Source organism: Thalassophryne amazonica, chromosome 1 (assembly GCF_902500255.1).
Source record: "Thalassophryne amazonica chromosome 1, fThaAma1.1, whole genome shotgun sequence".
Lineage (NCBI taxonomy): Eukaryota > Metazoa > Chordata > Actinopteri > Batrachoidiformes > Batrachoididae > Thalassophryne > Thalassophryne amazonica.
In genome coordinates, this window is record NC_047103.1 from 144,925,566 (window position 1) to 144,945,187 (window position 19,622).

At 42.3% G+C, this 19,622-nt stretch overlaps 1 long non-coding RNA gene across 1 annotated transcript in view; it reads right to left on the bottom strand.

Moving 5' to 3' along the window:
- Positions 1 to 19,622, bottom strand: part of LOC117520545 — a 42,825-nt gene that overhangs the window by 10,463 nt on the left and 12,740 nt on the right. Inside the window, exons 3-5 of the long non-coding RNA XR_004563682.1 lie at positions 13,556 to 13,690; positions 6,385 to 6,387; positions 5,718 to 5,722 (exon numbers count right to left, since the gene is read on the bottom strand). This is a non-coding gene — a long non-coding RNA (uncharacterized LOC117520545). The remainder of the gene's footprint in view (positions 1 to 5,717; positions 5,723 to 6,384; positions 6,388 to 13,555; positions 13,691 to 19,622) is intronic.

Genomic DNA, 19,622 nt, shown 5'->3' on the forward strand with positions numbered 1-19,622 from the left:
AAATGATGTGTGTAAATATGGCATCGAGAGATGGCGTTTAATGAATTGATGGTCGAGAATGTTCAAATAAATGTGTCTCCTTAGTAACTAGACTCTTGATGTAGAGGTCATTAAACTTTTCAACCAGCCCCTTCTCATATATATCACAGTTAGACTCAGCCAAATTAAAGCAGTGGGCTGGCACTAAAAAGAATCTGAAAAGATAGTTGAATTTAGCAGAGAGGGGATTGCAAAACTGTGGTAATACGTGACCGTGACCATAGAAATACAGCTTCAATGCATCAGTTACCTAAACGAGTTATTTCACATTGTGGCAATTTGGTAACAAATAGACACTACTAACACAGGACAGTGACAAAAATGCACACTAATCTTTCCATTTGGGCTTGCAGCCAATCTAATCCCATTTAAATTGGGAGCATTTTCAAAAGGCTTTCCTTGCTGAATAAATCCAGAAACATGGTGGTGGGTCTGGGTATAGTGCAAAAATAAAACGTTTTTAAAAGAGTATTATATCAGTGCATAACCAGTACACACTACAGTGTATGCTGTAGTACATACATACAGTACATACAGTGAATCCAGAAAGTATTCCTGATGAGCACAGTGGCCTCCATCATCTGTAAATGGAAGAAGTTGGGATCCACTAGAAATCTTCCTAGAGCTGACCGCCCATCTAAACTCAGTAATCAGGGGAGACGGGCCTTAGTCAGGGAGGTGACCAAGAACCTGATGGTTACTCCTCAGAGGAATGCTGGAGCTTTGAAAGAAGAGAACCTTCCAGAAGAGCAATCATCTCTACAGCAATCTACCAATCAGCCCTGCATGGCAGAGTGGCCAGATGGAAGCCACTCCTTAGTAAAAGGCACATGACAGACCACCTGTCAAAAGGCACCTGAAGGACTCTCAGTCCACAAGAAACACAAGTCTCTGGTCTGATGAGCTTGAAGTCTTTGCATGAATGCCAGGTGTCATGTTTGGAGGAAACCAGGTACCATCCCCACAAGTAAGCATGGTGGTGACAGCATCATTATGTGGTGATGGTTTTCAGTTGCAGTAACTGGGAGACTCTTCAGGCTTGAGAGAAAGATGAATGCAACAATTTGCAGAGACATTCTGGATGAAAACCTGCTCCAGAGTGCTGTTGCCCTCAGACTGGGGCATTGGTTCATCTTTCAGCAGTTACAATGATCCAAGCACACAGCCAAACTGTCAAAGGAGTGGTTTGTGGACAATGAATGTCCTTGAGTGGCTCAGCCAGAGCCCAGACCTGAATCCAATTGAACATCTCTGGAGAGATGTCAATAGGGGGTGATGTGCATAAAATTTGGAGGGAAAACTTAATTTACTTCATTTTGGAATAAGGCTTTAACATAACAAAATGTGCAAAAAGTGAAGCACTATACGAGGTCTGTTAGAAAAGTATCCAACCTTTTTATTTTTTGCAAAAACCATATGGATTTGAATCACGTGTGATTGCATCAGCCAAGCTTGAACCTTCGTGCGCATGCGTGAGTTTTTTCACGCCTGTCGGTTGCGTCATTCGCCTGTGAGCAGGCTTTGTGTGAGCAGTGGTCCACCCCTCTCGTCGGATTTTTATTGCAAATAAATGTCTGAACGATTTGGAGCTTTGCTGCATCAAATTTTTCCAGAAACTGTGAGAGACCTCCAGGTGGACACCATTCGGAAAATTCATATGGCTTTCAGCGACGATTTTATGGGGATTACAGAGATTAAGGAGTGCTCCAGCCGGTTTAAAGACCGCGCACAGCGTCTGAGAGCGCGGCGCACTCCGAGCGCCAATCGACAGGCTGACACCCCGCTGAAACAACCAGATCATTTCCAACGTGAAGGCTTTGTTGATCCGGGACGTCGTCTGACTTCCACAAAAAAAGGCAGAAGGCGTGGACATCAGCACTTTTTCGGCACATTCCACTGTTACAGGAGTTTTTTTCATGGAAAGAGGAGCGGGGGGATGCGCCACCGTGCCGCTCATGGCGCGGCACAAAACCACCTCCGTGTTGGTCTCACAGGACGGCTTTCAGATGGCTCAGACGGCTTTCGGTTGCTTTTCAGTCATGTGAATGTCCGAGAAATTGTGCATGAGCTGGACATGCCCCAACATGTCCTGTGATGCTTCATCACAGCGTTGCTTTGTGCCATGCGGAAACATCCCGACGCGCGGAATTCCTCCGCACGTCTGTCTCAATGTGCCGAAAAAGTGCTGATGTCCACGTCTTCCGCAATTTATGTGCTAGTCAGACGACGTCCCGGATCAACACAGCGTCCAGTTTAGAAATGAACGGCACATTCCACTGTTACAGGAGTTTTGTCATGGAAAGAGAAGTGGAGGAATTCCGCGTGTCGCCGCGGAGCCGCATGGCGCAAAGCAACGCCATGATGAAGCCTCACAGGATTCAGCCTGTGGAACCACAGGTAGTTTATATATATATATATATATATATACATATATATTATAGACACGGAACAACTGAAATGAAGTCTGTGTCTGGACATCCCCATGTTGAGAGCCCCTCATGGTTTACTATCAACTCATTAATAATAAGAAAAGGGGTGGAGAGTGGGGTTTCCAGAGTGGAAACCCAACTCTTTGAGTGTGAACCACCAGCTAACTGGTTAGCTTTGTTTCGAGTCATTATTAAATCATATTTTTGGGGAATGTGTGATGGTTCTCATAACAAATGCTTTGGTGTGGACATTAAAAGTCATGAGCTGCTTATTTTCTCAGTAATTGGGCATTAAGAGGACCTAACGGATGAGGTTAAATAAAGCTGCTAAAAGTACTAACACCCTTAGCATACAACATTAAATAAAATGAGAGTTTCAGTCAGCATAAATATTGCCACAGAGACATCTTAGATGATCAGTTTGGGCATTTTACCACACAACACGCCATATTATTTGAGATGTTTGTGATAAAATACTTCAAACAAACACACAACCTCCACAACAGTGACTGGCAGTCAGACACTATGACAGGTAGAGTCGCTGGGCTTGACAACTGTCACCCAAAGCACTTACACCCACAATTATACAGATTTTTTTTGGCTTAAAATGTCTTAAACTAAGAAGTCAGAACCCCCTTGGACTTTTGTGATGGAGGTGGAAACTACAGTGGCTTGCAAAAGTATTCAGTCCCTTTGTATTTCACACATTTTAATTTGTTTATGGCATTTCTAATACAAGACGTAAACCAGGCTTGTCAATGTAAAAATTTCTAAAATTATCTTTCTTAAACTCAAACTGAAAGTAAATCTCTACAACCTGATATAAATTAATTCGCAATATAAAAGCCAAGATGATGGGTTGCATAAGTAATGGGCCCCTTTGGTAAAATACCCGTAAATAATCAGTTTTATTGCCAGTTTTCTTCAGACGAGTCAGTGGATGGATACGTGAACATTTCCAAGTCACTGAATATGTCTTGAACTTTATTTACATCAGTTATGAAGAAATACAAACAGTATGGCGCTCTATGGTAAATCTGTGTGGAGGAGACAATTCTCAAAAACTGAGTGACTGTGCAAGAAGGAAAAGAGTGAGCAAAGACACCCAGACAACCCAGAAGAAGTTATGGGCTTCTGTGGCTGTGACTGGAGAAATGGTGCACAGTGCAAGTTTTGCATTTTGTATCTCCAGTTATACAGCTTCATGGTGAAGTGGAGTAGAGGAAGATTGTAGAGTAGAGGAAGGGTGTCTTGGTGGCTTTCCTCACTGTTCTCCTTCTTGCACAGTCACTCAGTTTTTGAGAACTGCCCACTCCACACAGATTTACCACAGAGTGCCATATTGTTTGTATTTCTTCATAACTGATGCAAATAAAGTCCAAGACATATTCAGTGACTTGGAAATGTTCATGTATCCATCCCCTGACTTGTCTAAAGAAAACTGGCAATTAAACTGATTATTTACAGGTATTATACCAAAGGGGCTGATTACTTATGCAAAACATCATCTTGGGTTTTATATTTTTTAATTAATTTATATCAAGTTGGAGAGATTTGTTTTCAGTTTGAGTCTAAGGAAGATAATTTTAGAAATTTTTATATTGAGAAGCCTGATTTACTTTTTGTATTTGAAACACCATAAACAAATTAAAATGTGTGAAATACCAAGGGGCTGAATACTTTTGCAAGCCACTGGTTTTTATGTTTTATTTAATCCACATAAGCGGCACAATGTGGTTCCACAGGTACCAGCTGGTTTATATGTTTTATTTATTCCACAGCAGTGGCGTGATGTGGTGCACCTCACACTATGTTCCTGCTTGAAAGACACTGTCATGTGCACAAACCCTCGCACCGGGATTGTGCACGCTTGCCAGTTGGTGCGATGTTTCGTGGTGCACTAATTTGAACTGTTTCGCCATTTTCAACCAAACTTTGCACGATGTGTGAAGGGGCCTTTAGTCTGGTGTGTTACAAAACAATAAAATAATTATAATAATATAAAACACTAAAATTAATGTGTAGCAGTTGGCCATACTTATTCACGTCATTGAAGTTGAAATATGCCATTGATTACAAAGTAGGTTTTGATCATTTGTTTGCTTTTTGCTATGTGACTGCTGTCCACTGAATCATTAATTATACAATAAAGTGATTTTTTTACTGGTAACAGGGTTGCAATGTGACAAGGGCTAGTTAACCTGAGATTTAATTTGTGAATATACATGTCAAAATATTTCAAGCTTAGTCCACACTTTTTTCCCCCCAGCTTTATTTTGCAATGCATTTGGTAAAATGTAACATGGAAGTGGTGGCTGACTGCACAACGATTGTCAACACTTTGAATGTCAAAATCTAGGAAACGTTTGATGGCCACCATAGACTTTTGCGTCAATGGAATGTGTCATCATGCAGAACTTGCTGTGTTCTATGTCTGGGTCAATTGTTATGTCAGCAACTGAAATTTTTTTCATACTTGCTTACTGGCTACATTGCTGGCTGGATTACTCAAAATTCAACACTGACAAATAGAAAAAAGAAAGGCTGGAATTTGTACTGGTGATCCAATGTAAACATTTGTCTTGCAACCTTTTAGGCTGTGGTGATTGAGTACTAAGCAGGTGTAAAACAACATAACTTTTTTTGTTGTTTACGGTGAAAAATACAGTAGAAAATGTAGGTTTAAAGGAAAGTGCATTCCATAATGCACAAATTTCATTACATGGAATGTAAATGGTATGTTTAAAATTCTTTCATATTTTTCTCACTTTCAATTAAAGCCACCATGTGTATGATGGTCTCAACTAAAAATGTAATTTTGGAGATTCTGGATTTTGCCTCTGAACACTTCAAATATATCGTAGGTGACACTTTTCTGTCTGATGCCTTTGACTCACTCATGTCTTCCATAGTTGTCATCATCAGGTTTCTCATATTATGGAATAAATTTGACAGTTGTTGCTGCAAAATGAATCTTTTCAGATAGCTTGAGGAACTTGGCTTGTAGAGATCCAAAAGGAAGATCTTTCAGCTTCTTCTCTTTTAACTTTGGGTCATCACAGCAGATCCAGCATGAATCTACATGTTGATTTACACCAGATGGCATTCCTGATACAATACCACATGCTATGGTGAATGGGTAAGGGTGGTGTTGAAATGGGAAATCTCTACTCTGGAAACAACTGCACATTGGCTTAGTATTTTGCACTGTTGCCTAACAGCAAGAGAGTCCTGGGGATGCATCCCAACTGGTCCTTTCTGTGTGGAACTTGCATGTTCTCCTTGTGTTTGTGTGGGTTCTCTCCTGGTGCTTTGGACTGTCTCCTCTGGGCCAGAGCAGAGTTACTGCCCAAGTGAGGGAGTTCAAGCATCTTGGGTAGTTGTTCACAAATGGAGGTAAGATGGGGGTGAGATAAAGAGACATACTGGGGCTGCCTCTGAGGTTCTGTGGATGCTGTATCAGACCATTGTAGAACTCAATGTCAAGCTATTAATTTATGAGTCAACAAGAAGTACAAGGTTGTGGATACAAGCTTTGTAAGCCCAGATACCTGACAAAGAAGCCTCATTTGCTCTCAAGGACAGGCTCAGGGTGATAACCTCAAATATCCAAGAGGGATTCAAAGTAACGCTGCTGCTTCTTTGCATTCAAAGGAGCCGGCTGAGGTGGTTGGGATATCTGGAGGAGATGTCTCCTGGTTGTCTCAATGAGGTGGTCTTAAAGGCACTTTTAAATGAAATCAGGTCCCAGGGAAGACATAGGACGTGCTGGAGGGATGATTTTTTTTTTTCCCAGCTGGCTTGAGAAAACATTGCAATTCCCCAGGAAGAGTTACAAAGTTAAATGCATGATGAATTAGTGACTCTGAATTGTCACTCAGTGTGAGTGTATTTGTCAATGTGTCAGCCATGCGACAGCCTGGCAGCTTTTCCAGGGTGTACCCCACTTCTCACCCAGTGAGTGCTTGGAAAGGCTTCACTACCCTTAACTGGGATAAATAGGTTCACATAGTAGATGGATGGATGATTTTTGTGATACTTGATGAAATCATGGAGCATCATCTACAACACATACATTGAAAATGTCAGAATCAGAATCGCCTTTATTGTCATTGTAATTTGCATGACAACGAAATTTACGTGCAACTCCAAAAAGGTGCTTTCCATGGTGCGAGTAATTTTTAGCCAATATAAAGATAGTGAAATTTAATGGTAAATTATTCAGAGTATATGTGTGACTAATATAAACATATGGTAAAATAAGATGTGGTGTTGGGAAAGTGTAGTGACACGGACCCACAACAGGGGGCGCAAATGAACGGTCAATAGATGAGCCAAAATATAACAATTTAATGTTGTGAATGTGCACAACGAACATACAGACAATCTCAGAATATCATAACAGTCAATACACAAAGGTGACGTGTGGGCAGGCTCGAGGATAGAAGACGTCTGTCCTGAGAAGAGCCGGAACCATACGATTTCCGCCGCCCCAGAGCCTGGTGAATACTGGAGCCACCAAGTCCCGAATTCCCAGGTGATCACCGTCCCCGACTGTCGGATCTGGTACTGCTGGCGAAGAACAAAGACAGTCAAGTGTGGGTGTGTGTACACCCAGTAACAACAACGGTGGGAATGCCACCTCCACCTCTCACTCAATAACTTGCAGAGTACTGAAGATTCCTCAGGGAAAAGAGTGCCTTCTAGCGCTCTCTCAGCTTCCACTGACAGCGGTACCGGTACTCCTGCAAACACTCACAATATACAAACAATATTGCAAAACGGCTGAGGATATTACCTCCAATGAAGTATGATATCTCGGCAACGAGGTGGAGATGACGTCTGGTCTTTATGGAGTGAGATGATGTTGAGTAGATGGGTGACAGCTGTCAAGAGGTAATGAGCGACAGCTGTCACCCCCGGCTGTGTCCATGGCGGCAGCGCCCTCTCGTGCCTGAAGCCTGCACTTCAGGCAGGGCGCCCACTGGTGGTGGGCCAGCAGTACCTCCTCTTCTGGCGGACCACACACAACATGTGGACCAAGTAAAATGTAAAATGAGAATTATATACTATTGTGGAATCACATTGCACGGGAATATTGCACATGGTTTACAGATATTGCACAAGAAACTTGAAAGGTGCAGATTAGAGTGATTTGTTATTGTTCAGTGCAGTGATTACTCTGGGGAGAAAGCTGTTCCTGAGTGTGTTTGTCCTAGTTTTGATTGACCTATACCATCGGCCCGAGGGTAGTAGGTCAAACAGGTGGTTGCTGAGGTGGGATGTGTCTTTGCAGATGCTGGCAGCTCTGCTGAGGTAGCGAGAGCTGGCAATGTCCTCCAGGCTGGGCAGAGAGCAACCAGTGATCCCCTGGGCCGTTTTGATCACCCTCTGCAGCGCTCTCCTGTCTGCTGCTGTGCACCCCCTGTACCACATTGTGATGCAGTATGTCAGGATGCTCTCGATGGTGGCTTTGTAGAACAACACCAGCAGCTTCTCCTCCAGATTGTTTCTCCTGAGGACCCTCAGGAAGTGGAGTCGCTGCTGGGCTTTCTTCACCACCACTGTGGTATTGGCAAATGTATGCAAGATCTGAGGCATTTTGACAGAAAACAAGTACTCTGTGTATGTTGGTAGAGGTATTCATTACAGTCAGTGTTATTTTTTTTCAGTAGTTTGACTTTTTCTTGTTCAGGGAAGTGATTGTACCCATTTGTGGATATTCTTGGATAAATGAAGACACTAGCAGCATCAAAGTGGAAATATTCCAGCTGGTGAGAGAGGATAGCAGGGCCAACAATCAAAAGGCAATATGCTCCTGAGCTTGCTCATTAATCTCAGATAACTGTTCCTCTAAATCACGGCAACAACGGTTGCAAAATAGATGAATAAAATAAACAAAATAAACAAAAGACAAGTGAGCACTGCATTTTGGATACAGAGGCATGCTTTCAAAAGATTCCTTTGCTAAGTTCAATAAATAAATAAAATAAAATCCTCAAGTGGTAAAGGACCAGTTGAGAAAACCTGCAGCTTTTGTTTTGCTTCCCAAGCTGTTTTAGTACTTTGAAATATGGTCTAAATTGGTGTGCTCCCTCCCAGATAAAATGCATGTGTTTGTAAGGGAAAATGCTAATTAAATCATTGCACAGCCACTTCAGTGAGATTTCCATGGTGCAGGGTTTGCTGAATTCCAAATCAGTATGGGTGATAAATGATTGATGGGGACAAAACTAGAACAAGGGAGGTCGTCTGTACTCGAGACAGTGAGAAAAGGAAACAGCTGAGCTGGACAATAAAATCTAACCACAAATCCCTATTTGATGAGCATTTCATCTGCTTTACGTCAACTTGATTCAGTGTAGGTTGACTGTTCCGCAGCCGTGAACTGGATTTAAGGATTAAAGAAGGAAGGCTAAGAGAGATTACCTTGTCTGTATTTTTTCTGAGTTTTCCTTTTTTGGAACTTTCTTTTCATGCTGCTCATTTGACATGTGGTTGCTGCAGTGGTCAAAAATGACCACATTTCATATATGTTTATCTATGCTTCTTTTTAAAAATACAGAAATGGGCTTACTGGCCTTTGCTTGTCAAATGAACCCATCCATGCAAAAGGTAAAAAATTTCAGAACAAATGCTCGCTATGTGTTGCTTTCTCAGATGCTACTATGTGGCCAGAAGAAAAAGAAATAAGTCCGGTATAGGCCCTGAGACCTGTTGGGGCCAGACCTCATTACTAGATTTCAAAGTATGAAGTGGATGAGATTTGATGACTCCCCTCGACAGAACACCAGTTCGATACAGGTTGCATCCCTAGCCTAGCGCTTTATAGCTAGGTGGACTAGGACAATGCAGATTAAATGCCTGATTTCCTAACGGCTTGGAAGTGTAAAGCCCCTTTCACACTGGCGCACATGTAGAGCTGCTTATTGTGGCGTACCGCCTACACTGAGTTGAGCAGGGCTACACCCACTTTTAGTAGCTCTAAGCCAAGATTTTGCTCCCTACGCAGCAGTATGTTGAGCGCTATGTGCGTAGGATGGAAGAAATTAAACATGTTTAATTTTTTTTTCGGCGTAGAGCACTGGACACAGAAAATAAGCAGGTCTGCACAGCACATTACTGCATGCAAGTCTGTGCAACACGGTGCTCCTGTACACATCCAAAAACTGTGTGTGCATCCACAGTGAATCAGCTGGAGAACATGATCACACAGCCACAGCACCACTGTGTGCTCAGAACAGCTGATCTAACTGATGGACATGTGTGTGCTCAGAACACGGAATTGAACATCAACTCAGAAATCCAGAAACAGAACAGAAACAGCAGGTCGCTCGCTCACTTGCTCTCTCCCGCTGTCGCGCTCTCTCAGGTCTGATCAAACCTGTGACTCTTCAAAATAAAAGCACAGTCACTGCATGTCGGTGCACTCATTTTTTTTTTTCATTTTAACCCTATATATATTATTTATTAATGTGTCTGTGAAGCGTCTTTGAGTATCTAGAAAAGCGCTATACAAATAAAATGTATTATTATTATTATTATTATTATTATTATTATTATCATCAGATGCCCTGATTGATCAGGTCTGATCAAACCTGAATAAGCACTGTGACTCTTTAAAATAAAAGTGCAGTCGCTGCATGTCGGTCCACTCATCAGACGCCCTGATTGATCAGGTCTGATCAAACCTGAATAAGCGCTGTGACTCTTTAAAATAAAAGCGCAGTTGCTGCATGTCAGTGCGATTATCAGATGACCTGATCGATCACGTATGATCAAATCAGCGGACCTGATCAGAGCAACCGGAGATTTAAAAGTTTAAAGAGTCACAGCACTTCATTCACGGCAGCCTTTACCACAGCCAGACTCAGCAGCATCTGTACACAATGAAAATGATCCACAAAGACAAAAAAAATAAATAAATAAATAAATAAATAAAAATATGTTACATTACTCTGTTTCTGATGTGCACCACACCGTGCAGGAGAGGAAAAGAGCGCACTTCCACAGAGGCAGAAAATAGCAGCTATGGCTACATACGTGGCAGTATGCAAATGTAAAAACCTCATGATACAGTCCACTGTTTTCCAAGCACACCGATGTATGTAAGTAAGTAAGTCACGTTTATTTGAAATGGGATAATGCATATTAATGAACATAGTTACATGTAAATATGCCAGATTATAGCAGGATGCTAATTTCCATCCGTAGTCCCAGTAACATAGAAACAGACTAAGAAGACACAACATACCAAAACAAATCAATCAATCAATCAACTTTTTTCTTCATGACAGAAACAATTAAAACAGAATATACATACAAATATTTACAAATTCTAAGTAGAACCAGTTGATCGTTAATAAGCAGCCGGCAGGTGGAGGAACCAAAAGAGTTTTATGATGATGGGTGATCGAGGTGCAAAAGTACTGCATTAAAGTGACAAATGCTACGTGCAAAGTGCTTCAGTGCCTGGTTGAATTGCGTATTACAGTACTGGGTTGTACTGCACGTTGCCCAATACACTCATTTGCACGTGCACAAGTGTAAATATTGCACAGGGTGTCATACACAAGTTTATTGTGTAAAGACCTCTAAACCGTTTAATAACATAAAGTACACAAGGACATTGTGTACATATAACTAAAAAAAAAACTCCACTGGTGCCTCCACAGTTAAGCTACAGATGGTTGCATGTCTGATTTGCCAGTAACCGGCAAGGGTGAAGTGAAAAAGATTTGAATTGATTTTAAATAGCAGCAAGAGCTACACTGTCTGCACACATTAAAAAGCAAACACACTCAGCTGCAAACAAATCTATGAATGCAACAAACACGAAAAAAGGCTGAGTATGCGCACATTTTGGGCATACTTAAATGAAACACAATGCTGCAATATGCAGCTCTATGTTTGTGCCAGTGTGGAAGGGGCTTAACCACCAAATCACTTGCAAATACATCTGCATGCTGTAGGGTTGAGCTGGATAGTCCTTTCAGACTAGTATCCGGTATGGATATAACACTGATTGTCTTCACGCTCTGTGATTGGCCAGTCACATACAGCGCCCCCCCAACAGACACGTCTGTCTGCAGCTTCTCGCACACACAGATATGATCTCTCTCTCTGTGCTTGGCTTGATTCTGCCTCATGTTGCTCTCTCAGTACTCCTTAAGTTTTCTTCAGCTCGCCTCTTTTTTGGTTTGTATGATATTTAAAGTTACTTGGTGAACTTGTTTAATACCGTATACGCTGCTTTTGACAAGACAGAGCTGAAAATGTCTTGTGTCGCATCGGTCACTGCCTTCACTCTGGTCGGGGCTTTTAAATTTATTTATTTATTTTTAACCATTTGTTTGCTCTCTGTTTGGGTTGGGTGATATAAAGTCAGTTGGAAAACTTTGCTCCTACTGAAATGCAGTGCTTTTGAGAAGAATACAGTGAACAAGGCTGACATTATTTCCCTGTTTGCCATCACTGGATGTTTGCCTGAATCACCAAGTTCACACAGATCATTAAAAAATTACAGTCTTACAGACCACTTACACACACATATACAGTCATATAGCTAAACACGCAAAGTAGCCTATATTAATATTTTTTTTTCTATTGAATATGGCTGCATGCAGTATCTGACACTTTCTCACTGCAGTTCATAAAAATAAATTGGTCAGTCGAACAACCTGTCTCTCTCATGAGGTCTCATGAGATCTGGGTGTAAGGCAAGCAAGGGGAGGGGTGTGCCAGAGCAAGCACTGAGGACCGATGTTTTGAAGACCTGCTATGTCCCACTGCTGGATTCTGAATGACATCTATCCCATGGACTGATTACATATAAACCAGGGTCCCCTGACTATCATATCACTGTAGTGCATGTGATGCATGTGATCAGATTATTACAGATATCAAATCACTGACGTGCACACCCACAGCCATTGTTACTGATAATAGCCACCAGTACGCAGTGCACTGCAGTAAACCCATGATCAGGGGACCCTGTATTACATACATCAGTCCATATATTGGATAAAATACAGAAACCAGAGGAAAGATGAGGGAGGTCCGGATATTAATGCATCACACAGCGTCTGCATGTGCGCTCTCTCTCTCTCTTTCTTATCCACCAGGAAATCAGCTGTTTAGCGGACAGCAGGATGCGCTGTCCAGACAGGCTTACACACAGAGCAAAGCGATCAGCTGATATGAGCACACACATGCAGCTAAGCATTCATTTGATCCAGCCACACGCATGTGCAGCAGTGTGATCAGCTGTTATGTGCTCATACACAGTGCGGCCAATAAACCAGCTGATGTGACGGCTCACAGTTCGGCCAATCATTCAGCTGACATGACAGCTCACAGCATGGCTCTGTGACACTGCCATATGTGGGATATAAGTTGTAGGTAAGTTATGCGGTTGCTGATACATGTGTCTTGTAATTTACTCATAAGTCTAAATATGTCCATTAACGCTGTATGTTGATTGGCTGAAAGCTGCAGTCCTTATGTGAAGAGACTGTTTCCTTCACATACAGAGAAATCTAATCATACCTGTTCATTTTAGTGGGATTCATCATAGTCTGACAAACAGGTATTGCTAATTATGCTGTTTCTGACCCTCACCATACCACGCAGTACTGACCGGAACAACTGGAAAGAAGGCAGTCAGCATACACTGGCTAATCGTCAAGGTGTGGCAGCTGCATTAATTTATTAGCTGTATAGCATATGCCAGCATTTTTAATATGGTCGACATACGCAGGCTAAATCATCAAGGCGTGACAGGTCCTTTATAGATGTAACAACCCAATCAGCAGCGTGTGTATCTCTGCAGCTTTGAGACGCTTTGACTCACAGTGAAGCACAGTGCTTTCAGTGTGATTGCGCAATGTTCATATCTGGTGCACATACATGATGCAACAGGAAGCAACAGGGTGAGTCCGGCTCATTCGAAATAAAATTGGGACGCGCCAGCAGTATTTGGCTTCCCTGGACCATTTTGAGGTTCCCTCAGATGGATCAGAATGCTCCAAATGATGTTGAGTTGCCTTTTCCAATGCTTGTGGAATGTAGTCAGACTGCACTTTGACTACCTTTCAAGCTTTTACACCTCAAACACACCTTGAGAGTTTCGTGCATGTGCTCTACATTCGGGCTGGCCACATGAATGTTGACTGCTTGGAATGCACTCAGATAGCTGTCAGAGGTTTTCGAATGTGCCTCGACTTTGCCCGAATAGAAGTCAAATTTTCATTAGGTTGGCCTTCGGACTGTGATGGTGGTATAAGCCTAACTATTTTACCCTTGCAAGCAGCAATGCTGTTTTCAGAAAATTATATTCAGATTGAAATTTTGCTCTTAATAATTACAGAAGACATAATTCTGAAATAAATTAGATCTGACTGGCTCTATGTTTATTCCAGTCTGTGTTTTGAGATTTTTTTTTTTTTTTTTTGGCAGCAACTTTGATGTGAAACCCATTTGAACTTCAGGGGACAAAGCACTTATCATTCATGATGTTGTCCATTTGGCTGCTCCCATTTTGTCCGGGGTCACCACAGCAGATATAGCCAGATCTGCATTGGTAATTGGCACAAGTTCTACGCTGGATGCCCTTCCTGGCGCAACTCCAGTTTTAATTGGAGAAACACACACAGCTGCTGGTGTTCCAAAGAGGTCTCCCATCCAAGTACTAACCAGATGCCACACTGCTTAGCTTCTGAGATCTGAGGGGATCAGGCTTACACAGAGCAGACCGGCTGCAAAGTATTTATCGTTCATAATGTCACTTATTGCAGCTGCTGGTTTAATTTTTGTTTTTGTTTTTTGTTGTTTTTTAGGATCGTCCCAACAGAGGACACATTACAAAAAAGTTTTGGCTTAATACAGGTACTTCAATTTTTGCTTTTCGTGAAGTTCTTCAGTTTTTTTTTTCCAGCTTTTGTACTACTAATCTTTTGTTCATAACTTCTTTCACCTTTGTACCACACAGCACTCTCATCAAGAAAACACCAGATGAATGTCCTTGTAAAGATGAATAGACAAGTAGCAGTATGCAAATTGTAGCTCATGGACACGCGCTTGTCCATTCAGAACGATTTTGAGTCAACATACTCAAGGTGGTGAGAACAAAACTGGCTGGCAAACACACATCACAAATCACTGCGGGATTTGTGATGCATACACTTGTTTTGTGTGGAGAAAAGCAGATGTCTACACACATATTAATGAATGAGGCCAATTGTCTGAATATATGTCCTTGGTTCCACTCAAAACGTAATTCAAATGAGAGGGTGCTGCTATGTATAAGCGACTGCAATACTTCAAATATCCAGAGTGGTTGTCTTTGAAAAGCCATTGCAATGTTCTGAGAATTTTCTTTTATAAAACAACACAGTGAAACAGTGCATCCAGAAAATATTCACAGCACTTCACTTTTTTGACATTTTATGTTACTGCCTTTTGACAAAATGGAGTAATTTTATTTTATTTTTTCCCTGAAAGTTGTACTCACAACACTCCATAATGACAACCACTGAGTCTGGTCTACTTGAGGTTTCTCCCTCAACATCATCTGAGGGTTTTTTTCTTACCACTGACGCCAATGTTCTTGCTCTAGGCGTTGGTAAGGTTAGACTTTACTCGTGTGAAGCACCTTGAGGCAGCTTGTTGTGATTCTGTGCTATATAAATGAAATAATTGAAATTGAATTAAACATGAAAAAAGTTTTGAAATCTTTGCAAATTTAATGAAATAAAATACAAAGACATCAAATGTAGATAAGTATTTACACCCTGTGCTCTATACTTTGTTGATGCACTTTTATCAGCAATTACAGCCTCAAGTCTTGAATATGATGTCACAAGCTTGATGCACCTGTCTTTGGGCAGTTTTGCCCATTTCTCTTTGCAGCACCTCTCAAGCTCCATCAGGTTGGATGGGGAGCGTTGGTGCACAGTCATTTTCAGATCTCTCCAGAGATGTTTAATTGAATTCATGTCTGGGCTCTTGCTGGGACACTCAAGGACATTCACATAGTTGGCCTGAAGCCACTCATTTGGTGTGTGTGGGTGTGCCCCCTGCACCTGGTGTGTGTGGGCATGCCCCCCTGTCGTGTGTGTGTTCACATCTGCTGTCATGTCTGTCTCCCATGGTGTACGTGTGTGTGTGTGTGTGTTTGGGGGGGCATTTGTGCATCTTCCTTCAGTTGTCTGCATCTGTACCCATCGTCCTGTTGTCTGCATGGGTTTGTGTGTATACGAGGTCTGTCCAAAATGTATCGGATCTTTTTATTTTTTGCAAAAACCATATGGATTTGAATCACGTGTGATTGCATCAGCCAAGCTTGAACCTTCGTGCGCATGCATGAGTTTTTTCATGCCTGTCGGTTGCGTCATTCACCTGTGAGCAGGCTTTGTATGAGCAGTGGTCCACCCCTCTCGTCGGATTTATATTGCGAATAAATGTCTGAATGATTTGGAGCTTTGCTGCATCAAATTTTTCCAGAAACTGTGAGAGACCTCCAGCTGGACACCATTCGAAAAATTTAGATGGCTTTCAGCGATGATTTTATGGGGATTACACAGATTAAGGAGTGCTCCAGCTGGTTTAAAGAACGCCCACAGTGTCTGAGAGCGCAGCGCGCTCCGAGCGCCGATCGACAGGCTGACACCCCACTGAAACAACCAGATCAAAATGCGACGCGCGGAATTCCTCCGCACGTCTGTCTCAATGTGCCGAAAAAGTGCTGATGTCCACGTCTTCCGCAAGTCCTGCGCTAGTCAGATGACATACCGGATCAAGACAGCATCCAGTTTAGAAATGAACGGCACATTCCACTGTTACAGGAGTTTTTTCATGGAAAGAGGAGCGGAGGAGCCGCACGGCGCAAAGCAACGCCGTGATGAAGCCTCACAGGACATGTTGGGGCATGTCCAGCTCATGCACAATTTCTCGGATACTCACACGACTGAAAAGCAACCAGAAGCCATCTGAAAGCCACCTTAAAGCTGTCCTGAGAGACCAACATGGAGGTGGTTTTGTTCCGCGCCATGAGCAGCACGGTGGCACAATCCTCCGCTTCTCTTTCCATGAAAAAAACTCCTGAAACAGTAGAATGTGCTGAAAAAGTGCTGATGTCCACGCCTTCTGCCTTTTTCAGACGACGTCCAGGATCAACAAAGCCTTCACGTTGGCAATGATCTGGTTGTTTCAGCAGGGTTTGAGCCTGTCGATCGGCGCTCGGAGCACGCCGCGCTCTCAACAGCTGTGGGCGGTCTTTAAACCGGCTGGAGCACTCCTTAATCTGTGTAATCCCCATAAAATTGTCACTGAAAGCCATCTAAATTTTCTGAATGGTGTCCAGCTGCAGGTCTCTCACAGTTTCTGGAAAAATTTGATGCAGCAAAGCTCCAAATCGTTCAGACATTTATTCGCAATAAAAATCCGACGAGAGGGGTGGACCACTGCTCACACAAAGCCTGCTCACAGGTGAATGACGCAACCGACAGGCGTGAAAAAACTCACACATATGCACGAAGGTTCAAGCTTGGCTGATGCAATCACACGTGATTCAAATCCATATGGTTTTTGCAAAAAATAAAAAGGTCCAATACTTTTTGGACAGACCTCGTATATGTGTGTTTATGTGTGTGTGTGCATCTGTTCTTTTGTTGTCTGTGTGTGTTTGTGTATGTGTGTGTGTGTGTGTGTTTTTCCCTGTTTCATGTTCCTGTCCCTCTGCCACATGCAGTTGTCATGGTTATGCCTGTCAGCTGTACATGGCAGTTGTCAGCTCCTCCATGTCCGAGGGTCCTGCTCCTTGCGATCATGTTTATGTTTCTCAATTGTGCTCTTTGTTATTTATTTCCACACTGTGATTATTGTGTTCCTGTTCTGGTACTTATTATGACTGTAATGTTTTCTGCATTCTGGTTTGTATACAGGTTCATTTCCACTTTTTTTTCAGCACTCAGATCTTATATTGGTTTTGCTACTTCCTCTTTGTAATTTTGTTATCATGGCTTTATTTTCTATTTTCCCTTAAATATCATTTTAGTCACATTGTGTTCATCCAGTTCTCACATGTTGTGTTCATCCTTCCCCTGATGTGTTACACTTGTTATTCATTAGTTAGTTTGGTATTTAAGTCACACTTTTTTCTTTCCTCTCTGCCATTCGATTACTTTTGGTTCCATGTTCTTGCCTTGCATTCTGTCCATCCTCATTCATAAGTGAATGTCTTGCTTTAGTTTTGTGACAGTTGTTTTTCGTTATCACATTGTTTGTTTGTCAACAAGTCTTTTGTGTGTGTTTTTTTTTTTATTCTGCCACGTTGGATTCTTCAGTCACTATTGTTTTCAATATCATGTTGGGCAATTAAAGCACCTTGGTTATTTGCACTTACTGTTTGTGTCCTGTTGCCTAGCATCTTGCAATCCAATCCTAGGTCAGAGTGGCAAAACACAACAATGTGCTTATATGATCACTGCCCTGCTGACAGATGAACGATCACCCCAGTCTGAGGTCAATAACCAGTCTGGTCAAGATTTTCATACAGGATGTCTCTGTACATTGCATTCATCTTTCCCTCAATCCTGACTACTATCCCAGTTCCTGCTGCTGGGAAACATCCTTACAGCATGATGCTGCCACCACCATGCTTCACTGTAGGGATGGTGCCTTGTTTCCTCCAAACTTGAATTTTGTTTCTCATGGTCTGAGAGTCCTTCAGGCGCCTTTTGGTAAACTTCAGTCCTTCAAAGCAGCAGCAATGGTTCTGTACCTTTCCCCAGAATTCTGTCTCATGACAATCCTGTGTTGGAAGTCTACAGAAGATTAATGTGACTTCATGCTTGGTTTGTGCTCTGAAATGCACTTACCTTATACAGTATGTAGACAGGTGTGTGCCTTTCCAAATCATGTCCAATCAACTGAATTTACCTCATGCGGACTCCAGTTAAGCTGTAGAAACATTGCAAGGATGATCAGAGGAAACAAGATATGCCTGAGCTCAATGTTGAGCTTCATTGCAAATGCTGTGAATACTTATATAAATATAATTCCAAATGTATTTTGTTGTATGGCTGGGGGGCCTGGCTGCCTTTTTGTTTCTGTCTTTTGTTTTTCCTTCCAGGTGGCTTGCATTTGGGACTGAGTGGCTGTGTTGCTGAGGTTATCAGGACCTCACCCTGATCACCTGCGGCTCGTCAGGACTCACAGCTGAGGTGCATCTATATGGATTGGAACATGGTGGCATTTAAGACTGGAGTATACAGTGTGTATTTGCCAGAGACTCGACCTTGTGACCAGACGGGTGAGATCGTCATCTCGGGAGCCATCTCATCATCAGTGGATGCAGAGAACGTCCAGGGTTTGATGCACGGTCTGTGAAAGAGGAGGGGGTGAGGTCTCACGCTCCTCAGCACACTTCCTGAGGTACGTTAGATTTTATGACTAACATTTATACAGTCAGTAAATGTGGTGTCCCTCACACCTTTTTATATTGAGCTGTATGTTAGTCATGTATCGGCTTCCACTGCAGTGGAGTTTTGTGAACTGGATGTTCCATGCCTGCAGGTTGGGAAGCTGATTAGTAATCAAGCCAGGAAGTGTTTGCTGTTTATGTACACCTTTGAGTGTTCTCTCTGTGTGTAGAGTGTGGACTCACATAATGGTTCCTTCTTTCACAGACTCGGTTTGTTGCGGCCACCTGGGGGGTGTCGGCGGGGTCCTTGGGTCCGAACAGCTTCTGGCTCCGGACCGTTAGCGCTGCTGGGAGTGCACCACGCCAGACCGCACTTTCTTTTGTTGTATTTTGTATCACTGTTATGTATTAAATTCAGTTAGCCTTTGTACTGTGCTCTGCTTATTTCATACTGGGTCCTTCAAACGCTGGTCGGTTCTCCGAGCTGCGTCCGACACATAACAGTATTTATTTATTTGTTTATTTATTTAACAAATTAGCAAAAAATATTAAAAAAAAGAAAACTTTTTTTTCACATGATCATTATGGGTCATTGTGTGAAGAACTGTTAGGAACAAAAATAAATAAATGTCATCCATTTTGGAAAAAGGTTGTGACATAACATACAGTAATGTGGATACAGTGAAGGACTGGATGCACTGTATGTTGCTTGCTGAGCTTCTGCAAATCCA